Below are 19,031 nucleotides of genomic sequence, written 5' to 3'. Positions count from 1 at the left end.
TAACTAGTTGAAACTTGATTGCTACAAAATTAGAAACAGAGGAAATTATAGGGAGGGAAGGAAAAGACTAGGTTCAGCTCCATTTCCCTATTTTGTTGATAGTGGATAAATATAGCCCATGATTTAAAAATGTGCTCTGTCCCATGTATACTCCAGATCACAGAAAAAAACACTCATAGGATGTTCATTGTGTGACAGCGAAGTGGAAGTGTTTGCAATTTTTTTCAGTACACCAATAATTTTTGAGTAATATTCAAATATTTCTTTGGATATGAGAAGCTGTAAGAGACAATGGACATGAGATCTGCCTTAAGATTTGGTGTGTACTTCATTCATTTTTAGCTTATTAGTCTCTAATGTACATTTTCACTTTTTAGATAATACCGCTGAATAAACAAACATATCACACTGTGGAACAACTTAACCTTTGTGTCAAAGACACTGCACATTTAAGAATTTATATTCTGAAGGGATCACCTGATATGTAACTGGAGTGGTACTGGAGGGAGCAAGTGGGGGGAGGTATAAAATTTGATCATTTAAGTTTGGGAAATAGCATATACTGAATATTCCTTTAGAACATTGATAGTGCAGGGACATATAATATCTTTGAAAGTTTAGTAGCAAAGGAGTTGACTTCATTGTATTTAAAACAGCATTACATGAGAATTCTGTTAAAATGAAGGAAGATTTTTTATTATTGAGAATCAGTTCTGGAGTTTTACAATTTTTTTATTGTAAAAAAAATTATCTATTCAGTGAGTTGCAGTAGCTAAAGATTGCGAATCACTGACCTAAAAACCAAAGAACTGGGATGAAGGATTAAGCTAATAAAGAGAAGCAACATTAGCCAGATCTGATCTAATGAACTTTTTAACTAAAAACTTCACCTGAGGACATGCTTTTTATTGATTTTAGAGAGGAAGAGAGAGAGAGAAAGAGAGAGAGAGAGAGAGAGAGAGAGAGAGAGAGAGAGAGAGAGAGAGAGAGAAACAAACATCAATGTCAGAGTGAAACATCAATAAGCTGCCTCCTATGCCCTTAACCTGGTTATGTGTTCTAACTGGGAATCGAACCAGCAAACTTTCAGTGTACTGGACGGTACTTCAACCAACTGAGCCACACTGGCCAGGGCTTAACTAAAACCTTTTAAACTATCTATCTTTGAAGGCTAGAGTTGAAGAAAACAAAATTACTCAGGTGATTAAGGAAATTTATCTTCAATAGTATCTAACTTATAGATAGCAGATTTAACCCAGACACTCATAAGAAGACTAAGTTTTGGAGTGAATCTTTTTTTTTAATTGATTTTACACAGAGAGGAATTGAGAGGGACAGAGAGTTAGAAACGTCGATGAGAGAGAAACATCGACCAGCTGCCTCTTGCACACCTCCCACTGGGGATGTGCCCGCAACCAAGGTACATGTCCTTGACCGGAATCGAACCTGGGACCTGTTAGTCCGCAGGCCGGCGCTCTATCCACTGAGCCAAACCAGTCCTGGCTTGGAGTGAATCTTGATAACTTTTGAAATTATTTTCCCTATATATTTATTAGAAATATTCAAAATATACTCTATTTGTCCCTATTTTCAACAAACCTAAAAATAAAGGGCTCAATGATAAAGTACTTAATGGTAATTTAAATTACTTCTCTTCCCACTTTGACAGAGCATAGGAGTTTAAGTGAGATATAACAGGACATATTATAACTGATCCCAAGTTCAGACACTAGGCAATGACCATTTAGGCCTGTCCACGGCACTGCCCACAATCTTCTTACTCTGAAAATGATGATGGTCTTGCCCAGCTGGTGTGGCTAAGTGGTTGAGCATTGACCTATACACCAAGAGGTCACTGGTTTGATTCCAGGTCAGGGCACATGCCTCAGTTTTGGGCTCAATCCCCCTTTTAAATACTTCAAAAATGAAGGCTTTCAGCCAATGAATTCAATGTAAGAAAATTATGTCAGTAGAGTGCATGCAGGAGGCAACCAAACAATGATTTTCATCATTGATGTTTTGATCTCTCCTTCTCCCTCTCTCTTTCCCTCTTCTTCCTCTCTGAAATCAATAAAAACATTTAAAAAATGATCTAGATAAGGGGCAAATCAGCTTGGACTCTAAGTAAATCTGTAAAACAGAGTATGCTCTTCAGTACATCCTTTACCCTGTTACCCAGGCCTTTTTTATATAGAGAAAAGCAGTAGGGATAGTAGATAACAGAGTCTATTTTTTTTTAATTTTATTTAAAAAGAGGGCTTAAAAGGGTCTATGCTTAACACAAAGTCTGTATGGCTTGTGGTAATAGAAAGAGACCTGACTTAAGATTTCTGAGAGTCAGGGACTGCCTTGGCTTGGGGGCTATATCACTGTATGACTTTAAGTTTAAATTTCTTCCATAGACTGAGTAAAATAACTGACCTACAAAGTTGCTTTTTAGTCTGTTGGTAAATCTGGCTCCTTTCTGTTCTAAGTGCAGACACTGTAAGTAATGATAAGTGGAGGTGAATGTTTAGCTAGAAAAACCTTTGTATTGTTCCTCAAGTCAGCCATGTCTGTGTATACTATTGCAAGTAGGTCTTGACATAAATATGTTTCTCTTGAATATCTACCCAACAAGAGGACCTCCAAATCATTCATTGTAAGATATCATTTATGGTAAGCGATCCCATTTTATAAATGTATTTTAAGAAAGAAGAAATTCTACCAATTAAATTATAACATACTACCAAGTATAAGGCATCCTAATTTCAGAAATGTTAAACCTACATCAGAATGAATGAAATAGTATATATCTATTTTTTTTCCAATGTTTGTTTTTCCACATTTTTTGTCATCATGCTTAAGTCAATTCCTCCACATTTTTAAAACAAAATTTGTTAGAGCTGAGGTGCCAGACTTCATAGTGTGCTGTTATATTCCTCAGAGAAAGAAAAGATAGTATAACATTTAATGTATTATCAGGTAAAATTTTAAAAATCACATAATTGATATTAAAATTTTTAAATATTTTATTGAATTCTTATTCTACTGCATTTAGAGTTAACAGTCTATTAAGGTAAAAGATCATTTAAATTTTTTCATAGTAATCAAAAATAATAGTATTAATGGATATAAAAATTAGTTGATACAAAATAGGAGTGTTTGATAAAAGGAATTTTCAGCTATCTAAAACCACCAACAAACTTCTATATACACCCATATTTTATACAATGTTACTCCAAAATTCTTCTTTAGATGTACTAATAAGTACTTACAAATGAAAGTCAGTCAATGCCTAGGTATTCAACATAAGAAAATTACTTCTGTGATGGTTAGGAAAAAAACCTCAGAATTGAATTGAAGAATAAGGATGTGTCCTTGTGTTATTTATGGGCCTGGTAATGTTGAACAAGATGCATAAACTGTCATCTATTTAATAAAACTCACTTTATGAATTCCCAAAATTTAAATTAATTATAGTTCATTTAAAAATTACATAATTAATTTACAAAGAGCATAAATTATGGTTTAGGTTTTGCTTTAGGTTTTTCAAATAAGAGCAATACAAATACTTAATTTATATTTAATATATTCACTGAAATATATAAAGATATACATCATCTGTATAAAAGCACCTCATAATTTTTCTTCGTATTTTATCAGAGGTAAAAACTTTTCAGTGGGAACTCTGAATTGTGCAAGAAAACATTGTGTAAACTTTAAGGTAATGGGGAAAGATTAATGATATGGTATATAAAAGTCATTATTACTGAGCTGAAGGCAGGTCTTTGAAGCCAACTCCTTCCAGGGAACATAAAATGTATACTCAACAACCATCCAGGGAATTCGGGGCCGCTTACTGAGACAATTGGCAAAATGTATGTTAAACAACCAAGAGGATGCGGTGCAATTTGACATTATCCAGACTATCTTGGTATTTCAATGAATGATGTGAAAGAGAGTTGTTGCTAGTTTCCTTTGATGAGGAAGCAACCAGGTGCTTGAGACAGTAGCTGGAAAGCAGAGGGGAGGATTTTGCGGGCTCTTCTTTATTGGCGCTGCTATTCCACAGCTTTAGTGAAACCGGCTCTACCAACAAGCGAACTGAGTGTGAGTGTGGCACTTAGGACTTTAGAAGCAGGGGCATGAGTTTTAGATCCTTATAAACTCAAATAAGAAGTTCAAAATCACTGAGGATTCCATTTAAGAGCAACTGAATTACAACTTGTAGCCTCCAACAAGGCCATACACATCACCTATATCAGCCTCACAAAAATACATCTGAGAAATACTCATGGGCTGATCCCTTTATTTAAAAGTCTCTTTGTGAAATGTGTTATTTTCTGTACGTTGTTTGATGGTCATCTTGCTTTATGTGATGAGGATGATCCTGAAAGGAAGGTGACACTGACAAGTTTAACATTTCCAGTTTTTATTTTTTTAAATTAAAATGTCAGGAATGAGTCCTCTCCCATTTCTCATTGCTCTTCAATTGTCAGTAGGAAATTTTCCAAAGCCACAAAGTCATTTAGGAGAAGAGCCAGAACAACAATTTACGTTTTCAAACACCGAAGTATAAAGCATTTTTCCATCCCCAAAACAAGTTGCTTATAGAGTAAAATGTCTAAGGAGGAAATGTTCCTAATGTGGAAGACACCTGTGTTTTAAAACGACTTTCCCTGAATGATACAAAGCAGGAAAATGATAATTTATTATGATACATGTGTTAACTACTTTCATTCTCTTTGGCACCATTTTCATTCTTTTATAGACACTATTGCCTTCCAAAATTGTAAAGTTTTGAGGTTTTTCTCCATTTGGAATTTTCAATAATTTAAGAAGGCAGAAACCTACAATGACACTTTAAAAGAAGATCTCATTATTTAAAAGCCTGGGTATGCATGTTTAGCAAAGTGTTTAGTTGTCAATGTCAACTCTTTCAGGGTAAGAATGATGTCATGCTCACCAGTGTGTTTTAGCAATTAATACCATGTCTGCTATAGAGTCAACCTTATTTTGAATAAATGCATAGAGCAGCCGTATATGGTGGTAAACAGGAATGCAGGGCAGATATTAACATTACTGTTTTATTGATATGGAAACTAAAGCTTAGAGGAGATTTGCCCAAGTTTTTTTTTTTACCTACAGCAAAATCCCAGTATGTCAATTAATGTTTCACATGGCAGATTCTCATTCTAATGAAAGGCACTTGCATCAATATTCCCTGGTAATTATCCCAGTATAGTTTATGATTTCTCCTTATCAAACATCCATTTATGTTGAGATCCCTGAATTATTATTGTCACCTAGAAATAGAAAATAATCTGTATGATTGTATACAGCCCTGGTAAGGGCATTTGTTGTTTAACTCTAATTTTAAATAAAAGGAAAAAAAAACACATAATCTTTTAAACTGTGGAAAGAAAAAGCTGGTAGAGCTGCACATGACATGCTGCTTGGCCATTTGATGTGCAGGCAATTTTTCTGTGGTAGCAAAAGGCTTTCAAAGGGATAAGTTAGATGAATGCAGATAAATAAGGCATAGTAAGCCTCAGGATGATGTGGAATGTCACTACCTCCTTCACCCTTCTGCCCACTTTGTACTTAGATATAATATTTAATTAAATACTGGTGAATATTTTAATTATACTAAACTAACCAATATAATCCATGAAAAATACTCTTTAAAATGTAAATGAAGGGATAAAACTATAAATTTTATAATAACAGGCTGCATTTATTATATCAGTATGCACTGTATAGCAGATGTCAGGGGCGTAAAAGTGAGTAAGACACTCTCCCTGTTGCTCACAGCCTGGTAGAAGCCCCTATTATTTCCCTGCCAGGGATTTCTCCCTCCAAATATTCCTGGAATGTTTCATTTCCTTCACGCACAATTTTTGTATGTAACTTTAAAAAAAAGTATTTGCAAGTATTCATCTATCTCCTTTTGTCCTCATAACAGTCATGTTTGACCTGTAAGGAAAATATTCTAATTACATTGTTTTAATAAACGAACTGACACAATTTGGGTTGCTTTAAAACTCTAGCTTCCTAACTTTTGGTAATACCGTATGTGGGTACTTTCCAGCACAATACAATGAATAGGCAGAAAAACACTGATTGGCTCTGAAGGTACAGAGACCTGGGTCTGATTCCTGACTTGGTTTCTTTGCTTCTCTGGTTTAATATCTTTATTGGGAAAATGGGGTAAAGACTTACTCTGTAGGTTTATTATAAGGATTAGAAATAATATAGGCAAAGTGATGGGCACAAAGTAATTTTTCAATAAATAATAGCTGCCATCTTGGTACTGCTTTGTGAGTATAACAACTTTTCAACTTTTTTACATATTTTTATGGGAAAAAAGAGAAAATCTTTGTTATCCATGTTCATTTTAAGGAACAAAGTTAGTCTTTGGAATCTAGAATTATGGTAAAGTGATAGAAAATTAGATTTAATATAGAAAATAATATTGAGTAGGGAAAGGAAATTTCACTAAAGAGACTTATAAGTGGCAACTACTCTATTTCACATTGCAGTATATTACACATTGTCATTAACTGCAGCCATAATTGTTCTATTAAAACATTCGCATACAACTATAGAGAATATCATGATGGGAAGTAAACAAAGGGAAGAAATCTCAGTTACACCCAAAACATAATTATGTTTCAAGATCTAATTAATGAAAGTGAATATTTAGTTGAATTTTTTTTAATTTTAACATAATTTATATGAATTTTTTTTATTTAATAATGCACAATATGTCTTTATCGATCTCACTTTTAAAAAGTCACTCATTATGTTGTGAGATTCATGATTTTTACAGTTTCTGTAATCCTGAGTGTATAGCATGGTCAGGATTACGTCAGGAAAGCAGAGCCGCCATGAGCCTTATGGGAAATAAGGACCTTGCAACAGAGACTACACTTTACAAAGAAAGGGAACAGCTAGGAGGGGATGGGCTATGAAGGAAGCCAAGGCAGAGAGCACATTACTTTCCAGTCTTCTTTAAGACCTGGTGTAGAGGGAAGGTCAGAGCTCGCAGGGAAATGTGATCACCAACACATCGCCCCAAGAAGCCACAGCTATGACTCGTGGGACAGCAGTCAGGGTGCCGTGGTGGGCTGGGTGATATTTTAAAGGTGCGTTTCCTCCTTACCCCCCATAAGTTGAAACTTACATGTCATAAAAATACAGAGTTTTAGGAAGGACGAGGTTCTCATTAGAAATTGTCAAGTTTTGTTTTTTTAATACATACATTTTACAGAGAGAAAGGGAGAGGGATAGAGAGCTAGAAACATCTATCAGAGAGAAACTTCGATCATCTGCCTCCTGCACACCCCCTATTGGGGATGTGCCCACAACCAAGGTACATGCTCTTGACCGGAATCGAACCCTTCAGTTCGCAGGCTGACACTCTATCCACTGAGCCAAACCAGTTTCGGCAGAAATTGTCAAGTTTAAACCTTCAATAGATGAAAAGAGTGAGATTCAAAGACAATGAACTTGCCCAAGGGAGAGGATATGGGGAGAGATATAAAAGAGATATGAGGATGAAGAAGAGGAGGGAGCAGGTTCTTGGTGCTGAGGACAGAGCTGATGGGACATCCACAGGAAGAAAGTGTAAGGCTGGGCAACAGCTAGTTCAAGCCAACCAAGAAACTGGCAATTAATGGCAGTTGATGCTAACCACTGCTGCAGAGGTACCCTGGGAATTATTTGGAGAAAAGAGAGAAGGGCTCAGCTAAAAAATAAAATGCCTTTATTCAGAGAGATCTTCAAGCACCTGGGAGCTGGCCTGGGTGGAGGTGTGTCCAGGGCTAGGAGATTACTTTTACTGAGGGAAAAGGGATCCCTAGGAGGTTAGGTGAAGGCTGGTGAAGTCAGAACTGAGATTAGAAGTAGTGCTTCCTAACCAAAGCTTGTGCTCCTCCCATGGCACCATTGAATCTAAACAATAGTTGTCCGGTGAGTAGGGATCAAAGAAGATGAACTGTTGACAAGGAGGTTAAATTAGATGATGTCTAAAGATTAGCCCCAAGATCCTGCTATCTGGGTGCTTATTCTCTAACATAGGGAAAATTGCTGATACGGGAGCTTCCCCAGAACATTATTCAGCCTCACTCCATGCTTAAGGCTTGCCTGAAGTTGCAAAACTGCATAGTGACAGTGCTGGGCTAATATTGTATTTTGGAACTGCTTACTTCGAGTTCTACTCCTTTAAGACAAGCTCAATTAATCTAACTTTATTATACAACTGTTAAAATTATGGAAAGAATTTGAACAAGAAGTTGAAATTATAGCCCCTGATGTCCCAAACAAACTCTACTAAACATATATACTTCTCTTTATTTCTGTGATTTATTACAGAAGAATCAGTTCAAAACCCTGAAAAATGAGGAAGAGAACACAAATATCAACCTTAAATACCTTAAATAATTTACTTAATGAAACCATGGTGCAATTAACTTATAAAAAGGAGACTTGAATTCATAACTACTGGAATCTCACCTTAACAAAAATTCTATGATTGCTGCAGGGTAAGTGCCAAAGTTAAGAGGAGACACAAAAAATGCCTGATATTTTTGGGAAGACAATTAAGTACAATCCTATCAAATCTACAGCCTATAGGGACATTAAAATCATCATAAATCATTGTAGAAATTTCTAGAAAAATAACTCAGAAACAAATAATCACATTTATGAATCTATAGAATCTATTAATGTAATTTGAGTGGACAGTAGTTTGCATTGCTAAACTGCATTTATGGAATGTACAATGTTTCCACAGAACAAACCTTGAAGCAAAATCTTAACTTTGTTCTTAAACAGAACTCAAATATATGTTTCAGATTAACTTTCAATTCAATCATTTAATAGCCAAAGCACTTCAGCAAATACTGAAGAATAGAAGAAAATCATAGGATAATTTAGGTTTAAATAATGTAGAACTTAATTTAGAGATGTTTCATTGACTCCAATTTTGATAGAAATAAATATAAGAACAGTTCTCTTTTATACATTAAAACATTTTCTAACACTGGACATATTTTATGGTAGTAAACTAATACTATTAACATACATATAGAAACAACATTTTGAGTTTCCTTTCTCTTTGTCTTGAAATGGAATATAAATGCCAAAAAATCATGTAATAAATGTGAAATGTCTGAGCAAACAATTAACTCCACCTAAGGTTTGCATTACAAAATTATCTTAGATTTTCTACTCATTTTAGAGATGAAAATATTACCCCCAAAATATTTCTAATTTTAACAAAATCAAAATATAACCAAAATATTTAAGAGGATATAAGATCTTAAAGTAGCTAAAAGAAGAAAAATCCTTAAAGAAAGTTTTATCAGTTTTTATGTCAAACTTACCTTGTGAAAAGTCAGGAGATTCTAACTTTAGAGTCCTGCCTGTGCAGTTTCTCCCAAACTCAGCCCTGATGGTGAGTTTTCTCTCTGAGTTTTTATAGTCTCAGTTATACACCCCTTACTCCAATCCCTGCCTTTGCTTTCTCTTACATCATTTCTACAGATTTTCCACTGAATATTTTCCCAAGCCTCTTTTCAATCTCTCTTTCTTTCCTCCTCCTATTCTCTCTCTTCATATTTATTATATCTATTGCTTTGATCATGGCATTTTAATAAAAAAAAAGGAATTTGGGGCTCTGGAAAATTTAAGTATACATTTAGTATTGTGTATTCAGCCTCAGACACATCACCTCTTCCTGAAGTTTTCATCCAGCTCAGATAATTACAAATCATATTTTGGAAATACATTGCACTAAGATTTTTTTTTTTTTTAAATCGCTAGGGCATTTCAAACTAAGATTTTGGGAGATTACCATCGGAAACCCAAACTGATTTATTGTTGTATGTTTTGGACCCTTAAATTAAAGGCTGATCTATGGAAATGGTGAGCAGTTTCAGCTCTGTCAGGTGAACAGCGCTGTGTCCGTGGAGCTGACAGCTACTTCGTAATTAACATTGCTATCCTGGGACGCTGTCACTAACAAACCTAAAAATACTGAACTGCGACATGTGGGCTATAAATGCAGACGCTGTGATCATTCTTATCTTGCTCTTGTTGTCTAGTATTTTAATTTCCTTTTAATCAAAACATCCCCTGCCTCTTTCTGAAACTTTTCTTCATTCCGGTTCCCTACTAACCCTTTATGCAACTTCACATACACAAATTGCAGAACAGTGCTGCTAAGTCCTAAAGGTAGTATGCTAATGTATGAGATCATCATTAGTTCATTTGTCTCACCAGCAGCTCCCCATTTGACAGATAAAGAAACTGAGGCTCGATAAACTAAATGACTTTATGAGATCACACAGCTAGAAGCTGTAGTAGAGCCAGATTTCAAATACAGATCTTAATTCTGTATCCAGTTCTTTTCCCACAACTTAATCCTGTCTCACTATTTAAAAAGCTAGAAGAGAGAATCCAAACCATATTATGTTTTTGCACAAATAGAAATAAATTTGTTCTTTTTGGTTTTGCTTAAAAAGCCATTTCAAATTCTACTCACCAGTGTAGGAACTATTACATGGTTAATTTGGATCTCGATGGGGAACTGACCGGAACACACTTGAATTGGTGGGGACAGTAAAATGCTTCATTTTTATGAAGGGTTTCCAGGGATAACATATGTCTCAACAAGCTTGAAATCTGAGTAGTTGGCAGCAATAGTTCACAAGTCAAGATAAAAATATAGCTTAATTGTGGACTCTTGTTTAGACATTACTGCCATAAAATGATTATGTTAGTTTGAATCCACATGATGGAAAACTCTCAATATAGATTTAACGGATACATCATAATGCTACCAGAAGCCAATATTCTTGACGTACCTTCCACCCTTATTTGAAACGCCTCCCTCAGCATGCTGACAAGTGATATCTGTGGCTGATTTATTCCAGAGCTGTCCCTGCTTAGACAGTCCAAAGATTCCACCCTATTTGTGGATTTTGTTGACCTAATTCAAAAATTTGACTTAACTGTTCTGCAGCGGCAGAAATAGTAACAGTTTATTTCAGGAACAAAATCATGGTATATTTAAGCCATTCATAAAGAGTTCTGCACATTATACACCCCTATGTAAATTACTTATGCATTTGTACATAATAGAAAAAATCTGTTTTCTTAAAAAAAAGAGGGTAGGAATGGAACCATGTGAAAAAAATTGAGACGACAGTAATGGATGGGAGAGACTGAAATGAGAAAGGGAAAAAATATTAATGAAAAGTTTTTCAGTTATTGTAGCATCATTTCACTCTCCTAACAGCCTTGCCAAGAAAGTATCATCATTCATATGCAATAGATGAAAAAATGAAAGCTCAAATATGTGTAAAACGACTCGCCTAAGTGCTCACAGCTTTAAAACGACAGGACCAGGAGTTGTTGCTCTTTCTATCAGTCAGGATTCTGGTTGGAAAGGAATGGTGCGTTCAAATTCAGCAATTCAGGGAGAATTTAATGTGGACAGCACGTAGGGGAACCAGAAAGGGTTAAAGGTGATTACAGGGACCCAGAGACAGAAGAGTCTGTATAGAAAAAGTTGGCTGGCAGAAGCCTGACCTTTCATCAAGAGCCACCTATAGGGGAAGGAACCTTAGAAGTAAACAACCGAGATTTCACTCTGCTTCCTGGAAGCAATCTCCCGTGGAGTTACCTTTGGTGAAGCCCAACCAACAAAGGGATTGAGAGAGGGAGATAAAAGACCCAGCACATTGTTTAACCCCAAAACTGTGCTAACATCAACACCAAACCAGGATTACATGAAATGTTGAAGGGTATTCTTTAAGAAGAGGAAGAAGAAGAAAAAAGTAAAGGTAAAAAATTACGAACAACAAATACATACCTACCAACAAGTGAATCTAAAAATCAAGTGAATAAAAAATCTGAAGAACAACATGGACTGGTGAATATAATAGAATCAGTGACCTAGAAAGGGACTGGACTAACAATTCTCAGGGGGAAGGGGTTCTGAGGGGTATGGGAAGAGATTGGACAAAAATCTTACACCTATGGATGAAGACAGTGGTGGGAGTAAGGGCATGGGGTGGGGTTGGGAATCAAGTGGAGGGGAGCTATGGGGGGGGGGGGAGAGGGAGAGGAGGGAAGAGGAACACCTGTAATAATCTGAACAATAAAGACTTATTTAAAAAATAAAAAAACTGTGCTAAGACCAACATGACTGTAAGTGCCATTACCTGCTTTATTCTCTCATACTTCCTACCATTTTTTTTTTTTCAAGTTGGGTTTGTTGGAATATAATTTGTCTACAAAATTTACCCTCTTAAGGTGTACAGTTTGGTAAGTTTTGACAAATGTAGAAAATATGTAGCCTCCACTACAATCAAGAAATAGAACATGTCTATCATAACCTTCTCCACCCAAATTTCCTTCATGCCCCTTTACAATCAAACCCCTACCTTATTTTCAGGTCCTGGTAACCACTGATCTGATTTCTGTCCCTATAATTTTGCCTTTTTTAGAAGGCTGTAGGAAATTATATGGTATGCAGTCTTTAGTATCTGGATTCTTTTACTTAGAATAATGTATCTGAGGTCAATGCATGTGGATAACTATATCAACACTTTGTTTCTTTTTAATGAGAGTGTTCTATTGGTGGATGTGCAACAACTTGCTTACTCATTCACCAGTTGGTGAACACCCCCCCCCCCAGCGTTTTAATCGTTTTAATCATTACAATTAAAGCTGCCATAAACAACAATGTAGAGGTCTTTGAGTTGATATATGTTTTCATTCCATCTGGGAAAAATACATAGATTTAGGATCTCTTAATAATGTGGTAAGCTTGGGTTGACTTAATAGGAAATAGAAAAAAAAAAAGATTTCTAAAATCACTTTCCCATTTTGCATTCCCACCTAAAATGTGTGGGAGTTCAACATACTTGCTAGCATTTTCAAAAATTCAGCCATACTAATAAATGCATTTTACTTTTTTTGTAATTTATATTTTCTTAATGATTAATAATGTTGAAAAACTTTTTGTGTACTTATTTCCCATTTCCTATATCTTTTGAAGTGTTTGTTTAGATCTTTTGCTAATATTCAGTTCTGAGAGTTCTTTATATAGTCTAGATAGAAGATTTTCATGACTTGTGTTGTACAAATTTTTCCCACTCTGTCGTGTCTTTTCATTCTCATAATAGTTTATTTCACAGAATAAGCATTTTTAATTTTGATGAAGTACAATTAGCCATTTAATAAAAAAAATCATATTTTTTTGTGTCATAAGTAAAAAGTAAAAAATAGTTCCCTTACAAAGTTTGCAAAATGTTCCCCTATGTTTTCTTTCTAGAAGTTTTTCAAAATTCTTTGGGCTATTTTAGGTCCTTTACATTTCCATATATATTTTAGGGTCATCTCTTACACAAAAGAGCTTGCTGAAATTTTATTGAAATTTCTATAGACCAAGTCAGGGAACACTGACATCTTGACAGTACTGAGTCTTTTGATCTGAGAATATAAAATATTATTTCTCCTATTTACTTGTAGATCTTTAATTTCGCAAGAGCATACAAATCTTGCACATATTTTGTTAAAATTATTTTAAATTATTTTTATACTGTTATAGATGGTTGTTTTAAAATTTAAATTTCTGAACAAACATTCTGAGTTTGTAAAAATAAATTTATCATTGTATATTGATCTCATATTCTGTAACCTTGGTAAACTCATTCATTACTTCTAGTCAGTTTTTGTAGATTACACAGTATTTTCTACATATATAAAATCCTCTTATTTGGAATCAAAACTGTTTTGTATATTTTGTTTCAATTTGCATAGCTCTTATTTGTTTGTAATTGCCTAGTTCCATCAACAAGTTCTCCAGTACAACACTGAATACTAGTGGAAAGTGAATATCCTTGCCTTGCTCTTGATTGTGGTGTATGGAGGGCATTCATTTTATCACCATTAAATACAATAATGTAGTTTTTGTTTTGCATTTATTTTGTTTTTTTATATATATATTTTTATCGATTTTAGAGAGACAGTATAAGAGAGAGATAGAGAGATAGAAACATCGATGAGAGAGCAACATGAACGGGCTGCCCACTGCATGGCCCCTGCCTGGGAATCAAACCTGTGATCTCCTGGTTCATGGGTTGACACTCAACCACTGAGCAACATTGGCACAACAATGTAGGTTTTTATAGATATCTTTTATCAGGTAGAGGAAGTTCCTTCTTGTTAGGTTCATCAACATTTTTAAAATCATAAACATTAAATTTATAAATTTAAAAAATATTTTTTTCTGCATTTAGTGAGATGATTTTATTTTAGTCTATTGACATGGTAAATTATAATCTTCCCTTCTAAGACAAAATCTACTTGATCATGACATATTTCCTTTATATATTGTTATGAAGAATTAATACTTTCAAGGATCTTTATTTAAGTGGAATATAGGCCTTTTTCCTTGTTTAAGATATATTTTTCATATTTTAGTATCAGGGTTATTCTAGTCTCATATAGAGACCTGGTGCATGAATTTATGCATGGGTGGGGTCCGGCCAGCCTGGCCAGGGGAAGGGGACATGGGTGATTGGCTGGCCTGCTTTCTGGTCTAACTCCTGGTTGAGGGGCCAATTTGCATATTAGTCTTTTATGATATAGGATATACACTGAGTGGCCAGATTATTATGTGTTCAGAGATCAAAATAATCTGGACACTCAATGTATATTCCTTAGAATATTTTATAAATTTCTTAAAAACTTTTGACTAAAGATCTGGAAATATCATTTAATTTTCAAATTTTGGGTAATTTTCTATGTATTTTGATTTTATTGATTTCTAATTTAATTGCTTTATAGTTAGGAAACATTTTGTATTTTTTCAGTTATTTTAAATCTGTCAAGATTTATTTTATAATCAAAATAGTTGCATACTTTGTTTATTTGAACTTTAAAAATAATGTCCCTTCTATTTTAAAAAAAATATATTTTATTGATTTTTTTACAAAAAGGAAGGGAGAGGGAGAGGGAGTTAGAAACATCAATGAGAGAGAAACATCGATCAGTGATCAGCTGCCTCCTGCACACCATCTACTGGGGATATGCCTGCAACCAAAGTACATGCCCTTGTCCAGAATCAAACCGAGGACTCTTCAGTCTGCAAGCTGATGCTCTATCCACTGAACCAGACTGGTTAGGGCTGCATTCTATTTTTCATTAAGTAGAGTATTCTATGCATCTTAATGAAGTTAAATTGGCTGATAATGTTCAAATCTATATCTTAATGGTTTTTGTCTACTTGTTCTCCTAATTACTGAGGGATAACTGCATATGTCTTTAAGAACAACTATTAATTACTTTATTTCTGCTTTCAATTCTATTAGCATTTGCTTCATTAATGTTTATGCAATTGTTATGCAATTTATCTTTTTATCACTAATACAATTCCTTGTTTTGAAGTTTACCGTTTCTGATATTATTATGTTTATTATAGCTTTCTTTTGATTATTGTTATTGGCATGGTATATATCCCCCCCCCCCACACACACATTGTTTTAGTTATAATTAATATATGCATTATAGTTAAAACTAGAGGGCCCAGTGCATGACATTTTTGCACTTTGGGAAGGGGTCCCTTAATCTGTCCTGCACCCTCTGGCAGTCTGGGACCCCTTGGGGGATGTCCACCTGCTGGCGTAGGCCCATGGGAGGGGGCCTAAGCCAGCAGGTAGACCTCACTCAAGAGGTCCTTAGCTCTGCCACAGAGGTGAGATAGGCTCCTGCCACTGCTAATGCGCTGGCCAGCCTTGAGCCTGGCGAATGTGGAGTGGTCAGGCCCCACAGAGAGCTGCTGGCGCATGGATTCGTGCATAGGGCTACTAGTAAATAATAATCCAAACTAAGGCAAAATGAGAGGAAATAGAACAGAGAACATATGGAACAAAAAGAAACTTTGGAAGAGGGTAGTTTTAAATATATCAATAATTCCATGAAATACAAATGGTCAAAATACACCAATTTAAATTTAAGGTTAACAGATTAAGGAGAAGAAGCAAAAACCATACTATGCTCTCTATAGGAGCCCATCCTATATAATAAAAGGCAAGTATGCAAATCAACTGAATGGCAGAATGACTAGTCGCTATAACACACACTGACCACCAGGGGGGCAGATGCTCAATGCAAGAGCTGCCTCACAGGGGGAGAACCACTTGTATTCCATCCCTCCTCTAAGATAAGCTGTAAACATTTGGAAATTACTATCAATGATTGTCTACTGAACTCAACTCCCCAATAGGCTTAAAAAATTTATAGTTTTGCATGCCTTGTGAAAGTGGCATTGTCTTGTAACTTATATACTAGGTGGTAACACAAATCTCCTTATATTTTTAAGCTTGTTTTATATTATAAAAACATTTCAATAATCACTTTCCATTTATGTTTTCTGAAAATATTGTTTTTATTATATTTGAGAATATGTTTTTATTTATTTTAGGGAGAGAGAGAGAAACATTGATGTGAAAGAGAAACATTAATTGGTTGCCTATGATACGGCCTTGATCAGGGATTGAACCTGAAGCCTAGTGGTGTACAGGACAATGCTCCAACCAACTGAACCACACTGGCTGGAGCAAAGCTTTTATCATCTCTCTATCTAGCCCTAGAAACATCTTATAAGGTAGCTCTTATCCAAAATTAAATCATGGGGAAACTAGTCTTGGAATATGTTCAAAGTCATGCAGATATAAATATGAGTTGGGGGTTTTGTATATGAATTTCTTGCCAAAATCTTTTTTATAAAAACCCCCCTCATCATTGTTTCCCACTGTTCTACACCAGTGACACAGAGAAGTCACCCTGATAGCTCTGGGTATCCTTGACATTCCTGGTGTGCATCCATATACCATCAATTTCCATCATGGAGGAGAATTAGTGTCTATGAATTATGTATCCTTTAAATTCATCTCTATGGATTTACACTAGGAAGAATCTCCAGACTTAACAAAATGAATAAAAGCAAGTAAACATGCCACTGTAACTAGGGTAAGTAAAACTAGAACCGCTCAAGAAAGTAGGAATGGCACTAACAAGATTATTAAATACTTTAGGTATCTAGTGAAATAAAGCTTTACCTTAAGTAAACCTGTTGCAAATCAACTATGACATGGATGCCTAAAATTATTAACAGAATTAGTAAGGGTAATGTTTTCCTTTTTTATTTTTTAAAGTCAATATTTATGTATAAATGTTTTATTAATTTTTTATATAATTAATGTAGCTTCTTTGGGAATATTTTCTTGTTCAAACTTTTTTTCTCTCTCTCACTCTCTCTCTCCCACCCCTTCTCCCTCCTCTCTCACATGAGCACCCCAATACATACACATAAGCACCACAACACACACTAGCATTTTAAATAGTTTTATGACTTAGTGCATGTCAGGTGAATAGATAGTTAGTTGAAGTGAATAGATGTAAATTTGCCTTCATGAAGAATCATCCTATCCCATAGCCTTCTACAAAACTGGAATTTTGGCTTCCAGCCATGATTTAATCTAGAAATATTACATAGTTTTTCCCTTTACATATTAGAATTAAGGTATTCATCAGAACAATGACTCTCAGGTATTTTGATCTTCTATGAACTGGTGTGCTTGGGATCCAGAAGAGAGACAGGATCTCCCCTGATCTGTGCTCATCCTGAACAAGTCTTATATTTTCTAGGCTTCCTGTTCCTCATCTGTGACATAAGGAGCTTTCTCAAAGATCCCTAAAGACGTTTCCAGTTTTTAAGTGTCTTTAACTGTTTAATTTGTATAGCTGCTTATTTGAGAATGTGCTACTCCATCCACAGCACTGACGTGTGTCTCATTTCCCTGGATTTTTTATTTATTTATTTTTTTAAATTAAATACCTGGTCCTGAGAAAGTTAAGGTAGAGAATAAAGAGTTTGCAAGGGTTAGCTGCCAGTATCATCAAGTAACTTAAGATCTTACAGAGGAGTAGGTTAATTTAAAACACAATGACAATTCAATATGATTAGTGCTGTACAAGTGGCATGGAAAACAAAGTTTTATGGAAGCATATTTTATTTTATTTTATTTTTTTAATATATTTTATTGATTTTATACAGAGAGGAAGGGAGAGAGATAGAGAGTTAGAAACATCGATGAGAGAGAGTCATCGATCAGCTGCCTCTTGCACACCCCCTACTGGGGATATGCCTGCAACCAAGGTACATGCCCTTAACTGGAATCGAACCTGGGACCCTTCAGTCCCCAAGCCAACGCTCTATCCATTGAGCCAAACCGGTCTAGGCTGGAAGCATATTTTAAACATGCTTTGAGAGATTTGCCTTATGTTGTAGTATTTTATTTGTCCAGGTGCCTGAAGGGTTGCTGACAGATCTCACCCTCACAGTAAGTATGTGCACACATGTTTTTTGAATAAGGATGTAGCTTACCATACAAAGGCCAAGTCTAGAAGAGTCCTCTAAGGTCCACACTATTAAAATCATAACTGAACAAAAGTAATAATTTTTTGCTCATCTAAGATTCACATCCTCTTTTAGCTTTCACAAATGTAAAAAGCAAAGAAATATAAATCAAAGTCCAATCTTAAAATGATCTTACCTATAATTATTACCATGACTTATTTCTTTGAGTAGAAATCATACAGGCTTAGCCTTGTTCCCCTACATTTCCCAGAATATAAAAATATGATTCTTACTCTTCTCATTGTGCCCTTGCTTCAGGGTTTGTACTCATCTGCTCATTACCAAAAAATAAACTCCCACTCATTTGTCTGCCATATTTCTAGAATTCACTGCCTGCTAAAGTGTTGCAAACCTATATAACTCTCATTAACATGTATACATTAGTTTTAGATCTAATATAATTGTGGACAGCGGAGCTTGAAGATGGCGACCGAACAGATGGACTTGTTCTGACTCCGTTCCCAAAACAGATAAAGGCAGAGTCTGAGTAGCTCAGGGAATGTTGATTAGCAGCTAAAGGGCAGCGGATATCTCTAGGAAAGTAAGGAAG

At 35.2% G+C, this 19,031-nt stretch overlaps 1 protein-coding gene across 1 annotated transcript in view; it reads right to left on the bottom strand.

Moving 5' to 3' along the window:
- The window catches only part of OSTN (osteocrin), a 41,238-nt gene extending 31,740 nt beyond the window's left edge, over positions 1–9,498 (bottom strand). Inside the window, exon 1 of the mRNA XM_036447557.2 lies at positions 9,372–9,498. The gene's annotated coding sequence lies outside the window, so the exon portion shown is untranslated. The remainder of the gene's footprint in view (positions 1–9,371) is intronic.
- Positions 9,499–19,031: the final 9,533 nt, after the last annotated feature.

This window comes from Pipistrellus kuhlii, unplaced genomic scaffold (assembly GCF_014108245.1).
Source record: "Pipistrellus kuhlii isolate mPipKuh1 unplaced genomic scaffold, mPipKuh1.p scaffold_m20_p_2, whole genome shotgun sequence".
Classification (NCBI taxonomy): Eukaryota; Metazoa; Chordata; class Mammalia; order Chiroptera; family Vespertilionidae; genus Pipistrellus; species Pipistrellus kuhlii.
This window is presented reverse-complemented; position numbering and strand designations above follow the sequence as displayed.